This window comes from Oncorhynchus gorbuscha, linkage group LG03, assembly GCF_021184085.1.
Source record: "Oncorhynchus gorbuscha isolate QuinsamMale2020 ecotype Even-year linkage group LG03, OgorEven_v1.0, whole genome shotgun sequence".
Taxonomy (NCBI): Eukaryota; Metazoa; Chordata; class Actinopteri; order Salmoniformes; family Salmonidae; genus Oncorhynchus; species Oncorhynchus gorbuscha.
The window spans coordinates 33,366,598-33,381,728 of record NC_060175.1 but is presented as its reverse complement, the minus strand read 5'-3'; the positions used below and the strand labels follow the sequence as shown (position 1 = coordinate 33,381,728).

The window sequence follows — 15,131 nt, the reverse complement described above, 5'->3', positions numbered from 1 at the left end:
TGCACAACCACATTTCGAAATTGCACCTTGTGTATTCAATTATTCTAACTCTTAACAGTAAGTTATTGGTCCGCAGTTGCCCATCCCTGACGTAAAGTGTCAGCCTGGCAGGGTGCTGCAGCTCAAACAGCACGGTCTCAATAAGAGCTATGGTGGCCCTTCAGGTCACCCTCCTAGGATTCTTTCATCTATTTCACATTTATTTTAGCAGGGAGTCCAATTGAGACCAAGGCCTCTTTTTCAAGGGAGCCCTGCATGAACACAAAATATAAAATGTACAACATTCTAACAGACAACATAATAATAGCATACAATACTACAATTCATTTAAGAAGCAAAACACATTCCTCAACAATGAGGTCCTCCATTATCAACTTGAACTGCCCTAAAGGCACCAGAACATCAATGTGCAGAGAGCTCCGCAGATCATTCCATATACAGGGCAGGGCGCATGCAGATATACCTAATTCCGTAGAGATCAACCGGACATCTAGAGGTACCCATCCCTGTGATCGGGTCTGCTGACACGTATGTCTGTAATTTAACAATGAAGTAAGGTATGGCGGAAGTTTGCAAAAGAGGGTTTTTATAAAGAAATAGAGAACAGTGCATTGATCTACAAGACTTAGAAAGTAGGCTGACCCTCTTTTGATACATAATGGAGTGATGTGTACTGAAACTGTAGCCCATATGAAAGTGCAGTGAGTGCACTGACAAACATCCACTGGTTTCAATACAGATCAGGCAGCATTCATATAGACAATATCACCATAATCTATAACAGGGATGAATGTGAACTGAATATGTTTTTTTCGTTGCTATTTGCTATTTGCACCAGACGAGTAAAAAGAAGCCTTGAATGCACAGCAAAGTTGATAATGTGAAATTTCAACTTTTAAAAATATGACTAGACTCAACAAATACAACAAAGAGCTGCTGTTTTTATGAGTAAGTTCATGGTTGCGTTGTTATTCAGCACCGTCAACACTTTGTTCAACAGTTTTCTAAGCAATACATGTGCATTTCGATAAGTTTGCATTGTTATTATTAGCGGCTTGTGTCTTTTTTAATATCAAGGAATATTTCCCTTTCTCTAGTCATAGGAGTAAAAACATGAATTGGTGCATGAGGCAGAAGTAATGCAGTGCGACTTAGGCTCGCCATGAGCTGGAAGACTGTGTCCCATTTTCTCAGCGGAGGGAGAGAGGAGGGATGGTGAGTCAGGTGGAAGGCAGCCTCACCACTGCTCTATCCTCTGATTGACCATCAGATGCAGTCCAGTAAAAAAAGTAAACAAAAGATTATGCTCACTCAGCTGTGCCTTCACAAGTATTACAACAAATGATCTAGTACCAGTGGGATCAAATACCTAAAATGTTGAAATATAAGTTCTAAATGGTATGAGAAAAACCACACTGGCAGAGAAATTCAAGCGTAGCCAATATGCAGTGAAAATGTATTGGGCCTATAGTCTACTGCACAAACCTTATCGCTACAGAACAGTTTTATTTGGTTAATGTTGCATAGGCTTGTTTTTTTTTGTTTAAAAGAGTGATAGATCTCTGCTTGCATTTTGACTCAGAAAAGGTTGGTGACCACTGCTATAAAGGAAGACCATTTTAATTCTTAACTAACTCATCAATATGCTTCTTGAAAGATATCTTAGCTACCCAGATATTTATAAGCCGGGACACAAACAATGTGGGCACCATCCAAAGCACATATGCAGAAACCATCAGATACATTTTAAAGCAGTTTGGAAAATAATACACAGTTGAAGTCAGAGGTCATTAAAACTTGTTTTTCAACCACTCCACAAGTTTCTTGTAACAAACTATAGTTTTGGCAAGTCGCTTAGGACATCTACTTTGTGCATAACACAAGTACATTTTCCATCAATTGTTTACAGACAGATGATTTCATTTATAGTTCACTGTATCACAATTCCAGTGGGTCAGAAGTTTACATAGACTAAGTTGACTGTGCCTTTAAAAAGCTTGGAAAATTCCAGAAAACTATGTTCTGATAGGCTAATTGGCATCATTTTAATCAATTGGAGGTGTACCTGTGGATGCATTTCAATGCCTACCTTTAAACTCAGTGCCTCTGATTGACATCATGGGAAAATCAAAAGAAATCCGCCCAAAAATGGTAGACCTCCACACGCCTGGTTCATCCTTGTGAGCAATTTCCAAACGCCTGAAGGTACCACATTTATCTGGACAAACAATAGTACGCAAGTATAAACACCATGGGACCACAAAGCCGTCATACCGCTCAGGAAGGAGAAGCGTTCTTTCTCCTAGAGATGAACGTACTTTGGTGCGAAAAGTGCAAATCAATCCCAGAACAACAGCAAAGGACCTTGTGAAGATGCTGGAGGAAACAGGTACAAACGTATCTATATCCACAGTAAAATCAAGCCCTATATCAACATAACCTGAAAGGCTGCAAGGAAGAAGCCACTGCTCCAAATCACCATAAAAAAAGCCAGACCACAGTTTACAACTACACATGGGGACAAAGATCGTAGTATTTGGAGAAATGTCCTTTGGACTGAAGAAAGTAAAATAGAACTGTTTGGCCATAATGACCATCGTTATGTTTGAGGAAACTGAGAGAGGCTTGCAAGTCGAAGAACACCATCCCAACCGTGAAGCACAGGTGTGGCAACATCATGTTGTGGGGGTGCTTTGCTGCAGGAGGGAATGGTGCACTTCACACAATATATGGCATCATGAGGATGGAAAATTATGTGGATATATTGAAGCAACATCTCAAGCCAGTCAGGAAGTTAAAGCTTGGTCACAAATGGGACTTCCAAATGGACAATGACCGCAAGCTTACTTCCAAAGTTGTGGCAAAATTGCTTAAGGACAACAAAGTCAAGGTATTGGAGTGGCCATCACAAAGCCCTGACCTCAACCCTATAGAAAATGTGTGGGCAGAACTGAAAAAGCATGTGCGAGCAAGGAGGCCTACAAACCTGACTCCTTTACACCAACTCTGTCAGGACGAATGGGCCAAAATTCACCCAACTGATTTGGGAAGCTTGTGGAAGGCTACCCAAAACGTTTGACCCAAGTTAAACAATTTAAAGGCAATGCTACCAAATACTAATTGAGTGTATGTAAACTTCTGACCCACAGGGAATGTGATGAAAGAAATAAAAGCTGAAAAAAAAATCAATCCACAATTTCTGCCATTTCACATTCTTAAAATAAAGTTGTGATCTTAAGACCTGGTGTTAGGGGGCAGTATTTTTTTTTTTTTTTTTTTTAACGTTCCCATTTTAAAAATGGGATATTTTGTCAGGAAAGGATGCTAGAATATGCATATCATTGAAAGCTTTGGATAGAAAACACTCTAACGTTTCCAAAACTGTAAAGATATTGTCTGTGAGTATAACAGAACTGATGTTGCAGGCGAAAGCCTGAGAAAAATCCAATCAGGAAGTGCCCAAGGTTTTGAAATTGCTGCATTCCAATGACTCCCTATTCAGCTGTGAATGTACCATCAATGAGCTTACGCTTTCTACATATTCCCCAAGGTGTCTACAGCATTGTGACGTAGTTTTACGCATTTCTGTTGAAGAATAGCAGTAGGCCGCCACATTGCGTAAGTGGTCACATGGTGGTTCCGAGAGAGATTCTCGTGTAAAATACAGAGGTAGCCATTACTCCAATCGGTCCTAGTGAAAAATGAATTGTCCCGACGGATATATTATCGAATAGATATTAGAAAAACACCCTGAGGATGGATTCTAAACAACGTTTGCCATGTTTCTGTCGATATTATGGAGCTAATTTGGAATATTTTTCGGCGTTGTGGTGACCGCAATTTCCGGGCGATTTCTCAGCCAAACATGAAGAACAAACGGAGCTATTTCGCCTCCAAAAATAATCTTTTGGGAAAAAAATTATACTTTGGCTGTCTACCTGGGAGACTCGTGAGTGAAAATATCCGAAGTTCATCAAAGGTAAACAATTTCATTTGATTGCTTTTCTGATTTCTGTGACAAGGTTGCCTGCTGCTAGCAAGGCATAATGCTATGCTAGGCTATGATAAACTTACACAAATGCTTGTCTAGCGTTGGCTATAAAGCATATTTTGAAAATCTGAGATGACAGGGTGATTAACAAAAGGCTAAGCTATGTTCCAATATATTTCACTTGTGATTTTCATGAATAGGAATATTTTCTAGGAAGATTTATGTCCGTTGCATTATGCTAATTAGTGTCAGATGATGACAACGGTCCCGTTCATGGGATGGGATGTCACTACAGGTTAACTGACCTAAGACAGGGGATTTTTGCAAGGATTAAATGTCAGGAATTGTGAAACTGAGTTTAAATGTATTTGGCTAAGGTGTATGTAAAATTCCGATTGCAACTGTATACTTATTTGTCCCTGCATTAAGTACCAAGTACAGTTCAACAAAGGCTTTCTGAAAACCATAAAAGTTCTGAAAGAGCCTTGTCAACAGAAGGGCCAACAGAATGCCCTAAAGTATCATCCGCATACAAGGGGAGGTTACAATTTCTTACAGACAAGAAAATATTGTTCATATAGATAGTACAAGTACAGGGCCCAACATTGACCACTGGGGGACAACTTTTCATAATATGAAGGAATCGTGATTTAACACCATCAGAAGAAACACATTGTGTCCTGCCTGTCAGGTAGTTTTAAAACCAATTGCAGGCTGCCTGACCCAGGCAATTTACAATGTCATTTGTCACCAAAGAGGCAGCAGATATAGTGCTATGAATGGCCTGAAACCAGACCGATGGACACTAAGCTGAGGGTTTATTAAAGATTCAACATTTTACGCTAAGCAAGGCAGTTTAGAGATTGGGTGAAAATGATTAATGTCAGAGGGGCACCACCTTGAGGAGAGGGAGCACATGAGGAGCCTTCCAGGCCCTAGCGATCACACCCGAGATACAGTCAGGTCCATAAATACTGGCGCCATTTAAAAAGATGACCAAAAATAAATACAAATACTGATCTATATTGTATGCTCAAAGAAATTAGGAAATAATATTATTTTATAATAATAAAATTGCTCAGGGAAATATATATTTTTAAATGGCGCCAGTATTGATGGACCTGAAAAATGTTGAATCTTTAATAAGCACTCAGCTTAGTGTCCATATTTACTATTAGCAAGTAATAAAACAAATCTCAAAAAGATGGGGTCAAAATGATTGGCATCCCTGTTGTCAATACTCTTTTTCAATAACCTTTTCTAAAATGTTTTATGAGATTGGAAAACACTTTGGGAGGGATCTTAGACCGTTCCTCCTTACAGAATCTTTCCATTCTTAATCTACTCGTATGAACTGCCTTCTTCAATTCAAACCACAGGTCCGGAGGCTAAGATGACCATTGCAAAACGATAATTTTGTGGTCAATTAAACATTTTTTTTGTGGATTCTGATTAGTACTTGGGGTTATTGTATTGCAGGAAGATCCACTTGCGGCCAAGTGTCATCCTTCTGGCAGAGGCAACCAGGTTTTTGGCTAAATTGTCCTGGTAATTGGTAAAGTTCACAATGCCGTTGACCTTAACAATAGCCCCATAACAGCAATGATCCACCACCATATTTTACAGTAGGTATGAGGTACTTTTCTGCATATGCTTCTGTTTTTCAACAGGTTTGCCTTCCAGCAAGATAATAACTCCAAGCACACATCAAAATCCACAAAGAAATGATTAATTGGCCACAAAATGTACATTTTGAAATGGCTATCTCAGTCTGAACACAGGGGTGGTAAAACCCTGGATCATTGTTATTCCAACATCTGCGACGCATATAAGGCCCTCCCCCGCCCTCCTTTCAGAAAAGTTGACCACGACTCCATTTTGTTGCTCCCAGCATAAAGACAGAAACTAAAACGGGAAGCTTCCGCGCTCAGGTCTGTTCAACGCTGGTTCGACCAATCTGATTCCACGCTTCAAGATAGCTTTGATCAAGTAGACTGGGATATGTTCCGCATTGTGTCAAACAACAACATTGACGAATACGCTGATTCAGTGAGCGAGTTTATTAGCAATTGCATCGGCGATGTCATACCCACAGCAACTATTAAAACATTCCCAAACCAGAAACCGTGGATTGATGGCAGCATTTGCACAAAACTGAAAGTGCGAACCACTGCTTTTAATCAGGGCAAGGTGACTGGAAACATGACCAAATACAAACAGCATAGCTATTCCCTCCGCAAGGCAATCAAACAAGCTAAGCATCAGTGTAGAGTCGCAATTCAAGACACAAGAGGTATGTGGCAGGGTCTACAGTCAATCACGGATTACAAAAAGAAAACCAGCCCCATCGCGGAACTGGATGTCTTGCTCCCAGACAGACGAAACAACTTTTCCCTTTGAGGACAATACAGTGCCACTGACAGGGCCCGCTACCAATACCTGCAGGCTCTCTTGCACTGCAGCCAACATGAGTAAAACATTTAAATGTGTTAACACTCACATGGCTGCAGGCCCAGACGGCATCCCCAGCCGCATCCTCAGAGCATGCGCAGAACAGCTGGCTGGTGTGTTTACAGACATATTCAATCAATCCTTATCCCAGTCTGCTGTTCCCACATGCGTCAAGAGGGCCACCATTGTTAATGGTCCCAAGAAAGATAAGGTAACTGAGCTAAACGACTCCCGCCCCGTAGCACTCAGTTCCGTCATCATGAAGTGCTTTGAGAGACTAGTCAATCACCATATCACCTCCACCCTACCTGACACCCTAGACCCACTCCAATTTGCTTACAGCCCCAATAGGTCCACAGACGACGCAATAGCAACCACACTGCCCTAACCCATCTGGACAAGAGGAATACCTATGTGAGAATGCTGTTCATCGACTACAACTCAGCATTTAACACCATAGTACCCTCCAAACTCGTCATCAAGCTCGAGACCCTGGGTCTTGACCCCACCCTGTGCAACTGGGTACTGTACTTCCTGACGGGCCGCCCCGAGGTGGTGAGGGTAGGTAACAACATCTCCACCCTGCTGATCCTCAACACTGGGGCCCCACAAGGGTGCGTTCTGAGCCCTCTCCTGTACTCCCTGTTCACCCACGACTGCATGGCCATGCACACCTCCAACTCAATCATCAAGTTTGCAGACAACCCTACAGTGGTAGGCTTGATTACCAACAACGACGAGATGGCCTACAGGGAGGAGGGGAGGGCCCTCGGAGTGTGGTGTCAGGAAAATAACCTCGCACTCAACGTCAACAAAACAAAGGAGATGATCGTGGACTTCAGAAACAGCAGAGGGAGCACCCCCCTATCCACGTCGACGGGACCGTAGTGGAGAGGGTAGTAAGTTAAGTTCCTCGGCGTACACATCACGGACAAACTGAATTGGTCCACCCACACAGACAGCGTGGTGAATGAGCAGCAGCGCATCGTTAACAACTGAAGAAATTTGGCTTGTCACCAAAAGCACTCAAACTTTTAGATGCACAATCTAGAGCATCCTGTCGGGCTGTATCACCGCCTGGTACGATAACTGCTCCGCCCACAACCGTAAGGCTCTCCAGAGGGTAGTGAGGTCTGCACAACGCATCACCGGGGGCAAACTACCTGCCCTCCAGGACACCTACACCACCCGGTGCCACAGGAAGGCCATAAAGATCATCAAGGACCTCAACCACCCGAGCCACTGCCTGTTCACCCCGCTATCATCCAGAAGGTGAGGTCAGTACAGGTGCATCAAAGCAGGGACAGAGACTGAAAAACAGCTTCTATCTCAAGGCCATCAGACTGTTAAACAGCCACAACTAACATTGTGTGGCTGCTGCCAACATACTGACTCAACTCCAGCCACTTTAATAATGTAAAAAGTTATGAAAAATGTATCACTAGCCACTTTAAACAATGCCACTTCATATAATGTTTACCTACCCTACATTACTCATCTCATATGTATATACTGTACTCTATACCATCTACTGCATCTTGCCATCTTGATGTAATACATGTATCACTAGCCACTTTAAACAATGCCACTTTTGTATGTTTACATACCATACATTACTCATCTCATATGTATAAACTGTACTCAATACCATCTACTGCATCTTGCCTATGCCGGTCTGTACCATCACTCATTCATATATTTTTACGTACATATTCTTCATTCCTCTACACTTGTGTGTATAAGGTAGTTGTGAAATTGTTAGGTTAGATTACTCGTTGGTTATTACTGCATTGTCGGAACTAGAAGAACAAGCATTTTGCTACACTCGCATTAACATCTGCTAACCATGTGTATGTGACAAATAAAATTTGATTTGATTTTGATTCATAGACGACGCGCATTTCCTATTGCTTTCTCCTGAAATTTCTAACCTCTTTCGCTCTTATCTTCTCACTCTCTCTCTATGTCTGCTTGGCCACCAATTGCCAGGGTGACACAAAGAAACCTGAGAAACAGTCACACGATGTTCTCAGAGAAAAAGTGCATCAAAATTAATTAACACCAAGGGTAAGCTGGTTTTCGGGTCGACAATCTGCCCAAATTATTTTCCACCATCTCCATTTCATGTGGAATAACTGGAACAGACTGGCTAAGTAGCCCAGAGACATGGGAAAAGTAAGGGAGCAGTATAGAAGAATTCTCTATGGCTTGAGGTTCATTCTACTTTGGCCAGCGCATGGCCAACAAGTCACACAACCAATTATCACATCGAGCTTTGTCTGCTTGGCATCCTCGCTAGGCAGCAGAATGGATGTGCCCTGCTAATCAATGGCACCACAGAAGAGAAGTTATTATGTGCTTCCATCCCTCTCACAGCAAATGTGTTAGAATGAAAGAGGACACTTGCCAGGAAAAAAAATCGAATTAATAGTTCATTTTGATTGCTGCCTAGTTATTCAATTTTTATAAGCCATCTCCAATTAAACACATTTTTACTCTTATACACCAACACAAACACACTAGAGTCGACAGAGAGGGTGTCACGCCCTGACCTTAGTATTCTTGGTTTTCTTTATTATTTTGGATAGGTCAGGGTGTGACATGGGTGATGTATGTGTTTTTGTACTGTCTTTGGGTTTTGTATGTTTATGGGGTTGGTTGTTTACTATCTAGGTGTGTTGTATGTCTATGGTTGCCTAGATTGGTTATCAATCAGAGGCAGCTGTTTATCGTTGTCTCTGATTGGGAACCATATTTAGGCAGCCATATACTTTGGGAAATTTGTGGGTTATTGTCTATGTGTTAGTTGCCTGTGTCTGCACTTATCATATATAGCTTCACGTTCGTTTTTGTTGGTTTGTAAGTTTGTTTAAGTGTTCTTCGTCTTATTAAAGAAGATGTATTCATCTCACGCTGCGCCTTGGTCTCCTCCATTCAACAAACGTGACAGAGGGTTGACGTGCTTTTAGCTCTTAGGATACTTTGCAGTGTTTTTTTAAAAATGTATTACAGTTGAAGTCGGAAGTTTACATACACTTAGGTTGGAGTCATTTTTCAACCACCCCACAAATTTCTTGGTAACAAATTATAGTTTTGGCAGGTTGGTTAGGACATCTACTTTGTATGACAAGTCATTTTTCTAACAATTGTTTACAGAAAGATTATTTCACTTATTCACTCGATCACAATTCCAGTGGGTCAGAGGTTTTAATACACTAAGTTGACTGTGCCTTTAAACAGCTTGGAAAATTCCAGAAAATTATGTCATGGCTTTAGACGCTTCTGATAGGCTAATTGACCTCATTTGAGTCAATAGGAGGCGTCCCTGTGGATGAATTATTTCAAGGCCTACCTTCAAACTCAGTGCCTCTTTGCTTGACATCATGGGAAAATCAAAAGAAATCAGTCAAGACATCAGAAAAAATATTGTAGACCTCCACAAGTCATCATTGGGAGCAATTTACAAACGCCTGAAGGTACCACGTTCATCTGTACTCTGACGTAGAAGTCAGTCACTGGCCGCGGGCAGCATTTGTTACTTTAACGCACACACACATTCATCACTCCTCCGTTATCAGATAAGTTAACAATGTGGGTCGACACACAAGATAACTTCTCGGTCTTAGTACATACATTTCACACTTATGTCAGTGTTCATATTTAATATAAGCAATATTTATTATACTTATCAATGTTGTGGATGAGAGTGTTTGTTTGTTCTGTTCCTCTCTCTGTCCATATCTGTAGCTTCTAGGTATGCTGGATAAGGACCTGAGATAAGGGAATTGGGCTGACTTTGTAGTGCCTGTCCCAAATGGCTCATTAGTGTAAATGAGAATATTGAAAGACACTGTCAGTAGTGATGTAATTCTGTAAATGTTAGGTTTAAATTTTGTTTCACAAACGTGTTGCAATGTATATACTTTAGTATGTTTAGTTAAATGGAAAATATAGGTTTGTATAGGTAATTGCTTAATTAATTAGTGTTCATTGTTCTGAGAGGAGGGGCTAGCCCTACAAAATGAGCCTCTCTTTCAGTTCATGGAGAGGGATTTTGGATTGAGCTGTGGATGGGGTTACATTCTTTTTAGCTGGCCCATAAGGTATATGTTTGATGGCAGTAAAGTTGTTTTTGTTCCGGAATCACTTTGTATATAAACACCCTGAAGCACAGAAGAACTTTTGCGGCTCCACCATCTTTTTATTTGATAGAGGTTAGGTTTTCCAGTATAGCCTTCTGGCCTAATCTACGTGACATGTACAAACAATAGTACGCATGTATAAACACCACGGGACCATGCAGCCATCATACCGCTCAGGAAGGAGACGCGTTCTGTCTCCTAGAGATGAATGTACTTTTGTGCGAAAAGTGCAAATCAATCCCAGAACAACAGCAAAGGACTGTGTGAAGATTCTGGAGGAACAAAAGTATCTATATCCATAGTAAAACGAGTCCTATATCGACATAATCTGAAATGCCGCTCAGTAAGGAAGAAGAAACTGCTCCAAAACCGCCATAAAAAAAGCCAGACTACAGTTTGCAACTGCACATGGGGAAAAAGATCGTACTTTTTGGAGAAATGTTCTCTGGTCTGATGAAACTAAAATAAAACTGTTTGGCAATAATGACCATCGTTATGTTTGGAGGAAAAGGGAGGCTTGCATGCCAAAGAACACCATCCCAACCGTGAAGCACAGGGGTGGCAGCATCATGTTGTGGTGGTGCTTTGCTGCAGGACGGACTGGTGCTCATCACAAAATAGATGGCATCATGAGGCTGGAAAATTCTGTGGATATATTGAGGCAACATCTCAAGCCATCAGTCAGGAAGTTAAAGCTTGGTCGCAAATGGGTCTTCCAAATGGACAAGAAATAAAATAAAAGCTGAAATAAATAATTCTCTACTATTCTGACATTTCACATTCTTAAAATAAAGTGGTGATCCTTCTGACCTAAAACAGTGAATTTTTACTCGATTTTAAAAGTCAGGAATTGTGAAAAACGGAGTTTAAATGTACTTGTACATAAACTTCCAACTTCAACTGTACATTTTTTTGTTTTATTAAATAATAATAATGGCGGCACGTGTACAATGTGAGGCTCAGCGGCTACCCAGATTTTGTGAATTAGCAGTAATTCTTAGTTTATTCACTCAGTACAGCCTGATGTACACTCTATATAGCCGACAAGAACTCCTGGATATTGGAACAACATGCACAAAGAAAGTTTTTGAAATCTTGCTACTTCCACTGGAGATCGCGAAGACGCCCCGGGAGACTAAAACATCGCAGAGAGGAAGTGTCCGGAGGCGGCGTTGAGATCGTAAACAAAGGCGAGGAAAGCAAAGTGGCCTACAGGCTAGGAAAATCCTAAACTCACATCGGATTTCACTACCTAGCCTTTTCCTCGCTAACGTCCGGTCACTTGTGAACAAAATGGATGAAATACGACTAGGAATCATCTCACAAAAAAGGATTATGGATTGCAGCGTCATGATTTTCACAGAAATGTGGCTAAACAGCATACCCGACAACGCTATTGGGCAAGAGGGGCGTAACGTCTTCAGGGCTGATCATACGGCAGAGGACTCTGATAAGACCAGAGGAGGTGGTCTGTGCATTTATGTAAACAAAGCATTATGTACAGACAGGAACATAACCAGGAGTTACTGCTCAACCAATTTGTAGTACTTGATGATTAGGTGCAGGCCTTTCTACTTGCCTCGGGAGCTTACGTCCATTGTTGTTACTGCAGCCTATATACCTCCGGATGCTAATGCTAAACTAGCAATGAAAGAACTGCAGGTTGCCATTAGCAAACAGCACATCCTGGTGGTGCTTTTATTGTTGCAGGGGATTTTACTCAAATCTGATTTTTCTCTCCAAAATTCCATGTCTCCTGCCCCACCAGAGGAGACGATACACTAGACCACGTGTATACAAACATTCCAGAGGCTTACAAAGTCATTCCCCTCCCCCCTGGGACAGTCTGATCACCTTTCCCTGTTCCTACTCCCCAAGTATTTATACCTCATTAAACACATGAAACCATCAGTGAGGACAGTCAAAGTGTGTCCAGAGAGCTCAGGCTCATTACGACAGCACCAGTTTCAACATCAGACTGGAGATTGTTTGCCACTCAGGCCACCCTTGACTCCCATACGGACATTGAAACATATGCTTCTTCCGTTCTGGAATACAACATCGGCATCAGCAATGTCACCACCCATAAACTAATAACGACCTTCCCCAACCAGAAGCTTTGGATGAACAGAGAGGTCGGACCACTGCTAAAGGCACGCAACGCTGCTTTCAGACCCGGCGATGCGGAAGTCTACAGCTCATCCAGGGCCAACCTGAAAAAGGGTATCAAGATGGCTAAACATGACCACAAAGTGCGGATTGAAGAGCACTTAAACAACAACTCCGACCCTCGATGCATGTGGTAGGGCATCCAAGCCATCACAGACTACCGGTCAAAAAACACTACCCCCACAGACAGCGACGTCTCCATCGCCGTCGAGTTAAACAGGTTCTATGCTCACTTCGACAGGGACAACAAAGTGTTAAGGGAATTTTTATCAATGATGACTAATTATGTATACATTTCAATCAGGACTGACTAATCAGAATACTATTATGTTACTGTATATGTACTAATCAGAATACTATTATGTTACTGTATATGTACTAATCAGAATACTATTATGTTACTGTATATGTACTAATCAGAATACTATTATGTTACTGTATATGTATGAATTTTCTTTTTAATCCTAGTACTGTATATAATGTGTGTAAATATAATCAAGAATTAGAACAATGACTGTCTGTACCATGGTAGAAATGAATGAATTTATAGCCAGACTGGCTAGAAGGCTTATCTACACCAGCTGTTCTAGGCTCAGTCATATATCATCTTAATAGGGAGAGACGATGTGAGAACCATACAGCCATTGTACTAGAGCGGAGATGACACGGGCTGGTACTGAAACTAATGATGTCATTTTAAGTTTATAACCTGTGGTAAAATGTGTAAGGAGCAGTACACTCGTGAATAAAAGCTGCTGGTTGACTTTAAGACTGGCTCTGTCCATTTCATACAAATCCTTATGAATTGACAGTGTTTGATTTTAATTGGGTATTAAAACAGAGGCATTTAATTCCTGCAACACAAAGATCCAGCCATCAAAAAACAAACAAGGGTTTTGCCACCAAGTACTAAGTCATGTTTTGCAGAGGGGTAAAATAAGTATTTCCCTCAATAAAATGCAAATCAATTTATAACATTTTTGACATGCGTTTTTCTGGATTCTTTTGTTGTTATTCTGTCTCTCACTATTCAAATAAACCTACCATTAACTACCTAAATTATAGACTGATAATTTATTTGTCAGTGGGAAAACGTACAAAATCAGCAGGGGATCAAATACTTTTTTCCTTTACTGTATGTGAGAATGCTGTTGATAGCTCAGCATTCAATACGGGCATTCCCTCTAGGCTGATCACCAAACTCCATGACCTACGGATCAGCCCCTCTCTCTGTGACTGGACTTTGGACTTCCTAACCAACAGACCCCAGTCTGTCAGGTTTGACAACTTCACCTCCTCAACCCTGGACCTGAACACCGGTGTGCCACAGGACTGCGTGCTGAGCCCCTTCCTGTACTCCCTCTTCACTTACGACTGCGTTCCTGTACACAGTTCCAACATCATTGTTGATCAGCGACAATGATGAGTCAGCCTACAGGGAGGAGGTCAAGCAGCTGGCTGCATGGTACGCTGACAACAACATGGCCCTCAATGCAAAGAAAACCAAGGAGCTCATTGTGGATTACAGGAAGTCTAAAAGCTGCAGCCACACCCCAGATCTCATTGATGACACTGAGGTGGAGCGTATGCCCAGCTTCAAATTCCAGGGTGTCTACATCTCTGAGGACCTCTCCTGGACCCACAATACCTCAAACCTGGTCAATAAGGCGCAGCAGCGCCTGTACTTTTGAGGAGGCTGAAGAAGGCTCGCCGGTCTACCAAGATCCTGGTGAACTTTTACCGCTGCACGGTCGAGAGCATTCTGACTAACTGCGCCACACTGTGGTTTGGCGGATGCTCCGTGTCCAACCGAAAGGCCCTGCAACAGATGGTGAAAACTGCCCAGCACATCACTGGTGCCCAGCTCCCTGCCATCATAGACCTACAGCGCAAGCGGTGTCTGCGTTTGGCACGCGACTTCATCTGCGACCCTGCGGTGTCCTAGGAAGGGCCTAAAAATTGTCAAAGACCCCAGCCACCCCAGTCATAGACTGTTCTCTCTACTATCGCATGGCAAGCTGTACCGGAGTGCCAAATCTAGGACAAAAAGGCTTCTCAACAGTTTTTACCCCCAAGCCATAAGACTCCTGAACAGATAATCAAATGGCTACCCGGACTATTTGAATGGTGTCCCCCCAACCCCTCTTTTACGCTGCTGCTACTCTGTTTATCATATATGCACAGTCACTTTAACTATACATTCATGTACATACTACCTCAATTGGGCCGACCAAACAGTGCTCCCGCACATTGGCTAACAGGGCTATCTGCATTGTGTCCCGCCCCCTCAAGCCGATACCACGAGGGCTCTCAAAGAAGTTCACTGGACTTTATGCAAACAGGAAACCACATATCTTGAGGCCGCATTTATTGTAGCA

The 15,131-nt window shown here is 42.0% G+C and overlaps 1 protein-coding gene across 2 annotated transcripts in view; it reads right to left on the bottom strand.

Moving 5' to 3' along the window:
* Positions 1–15,131, bottom strand: part of LOC124031245 (E3 ubiquitin-protein ligase RAD18-like) — a 106,877-nt gene that overhangs the window by 2,349 nt on the left and 89,397 nt on the right. The window lies entirely within an intron of this gene.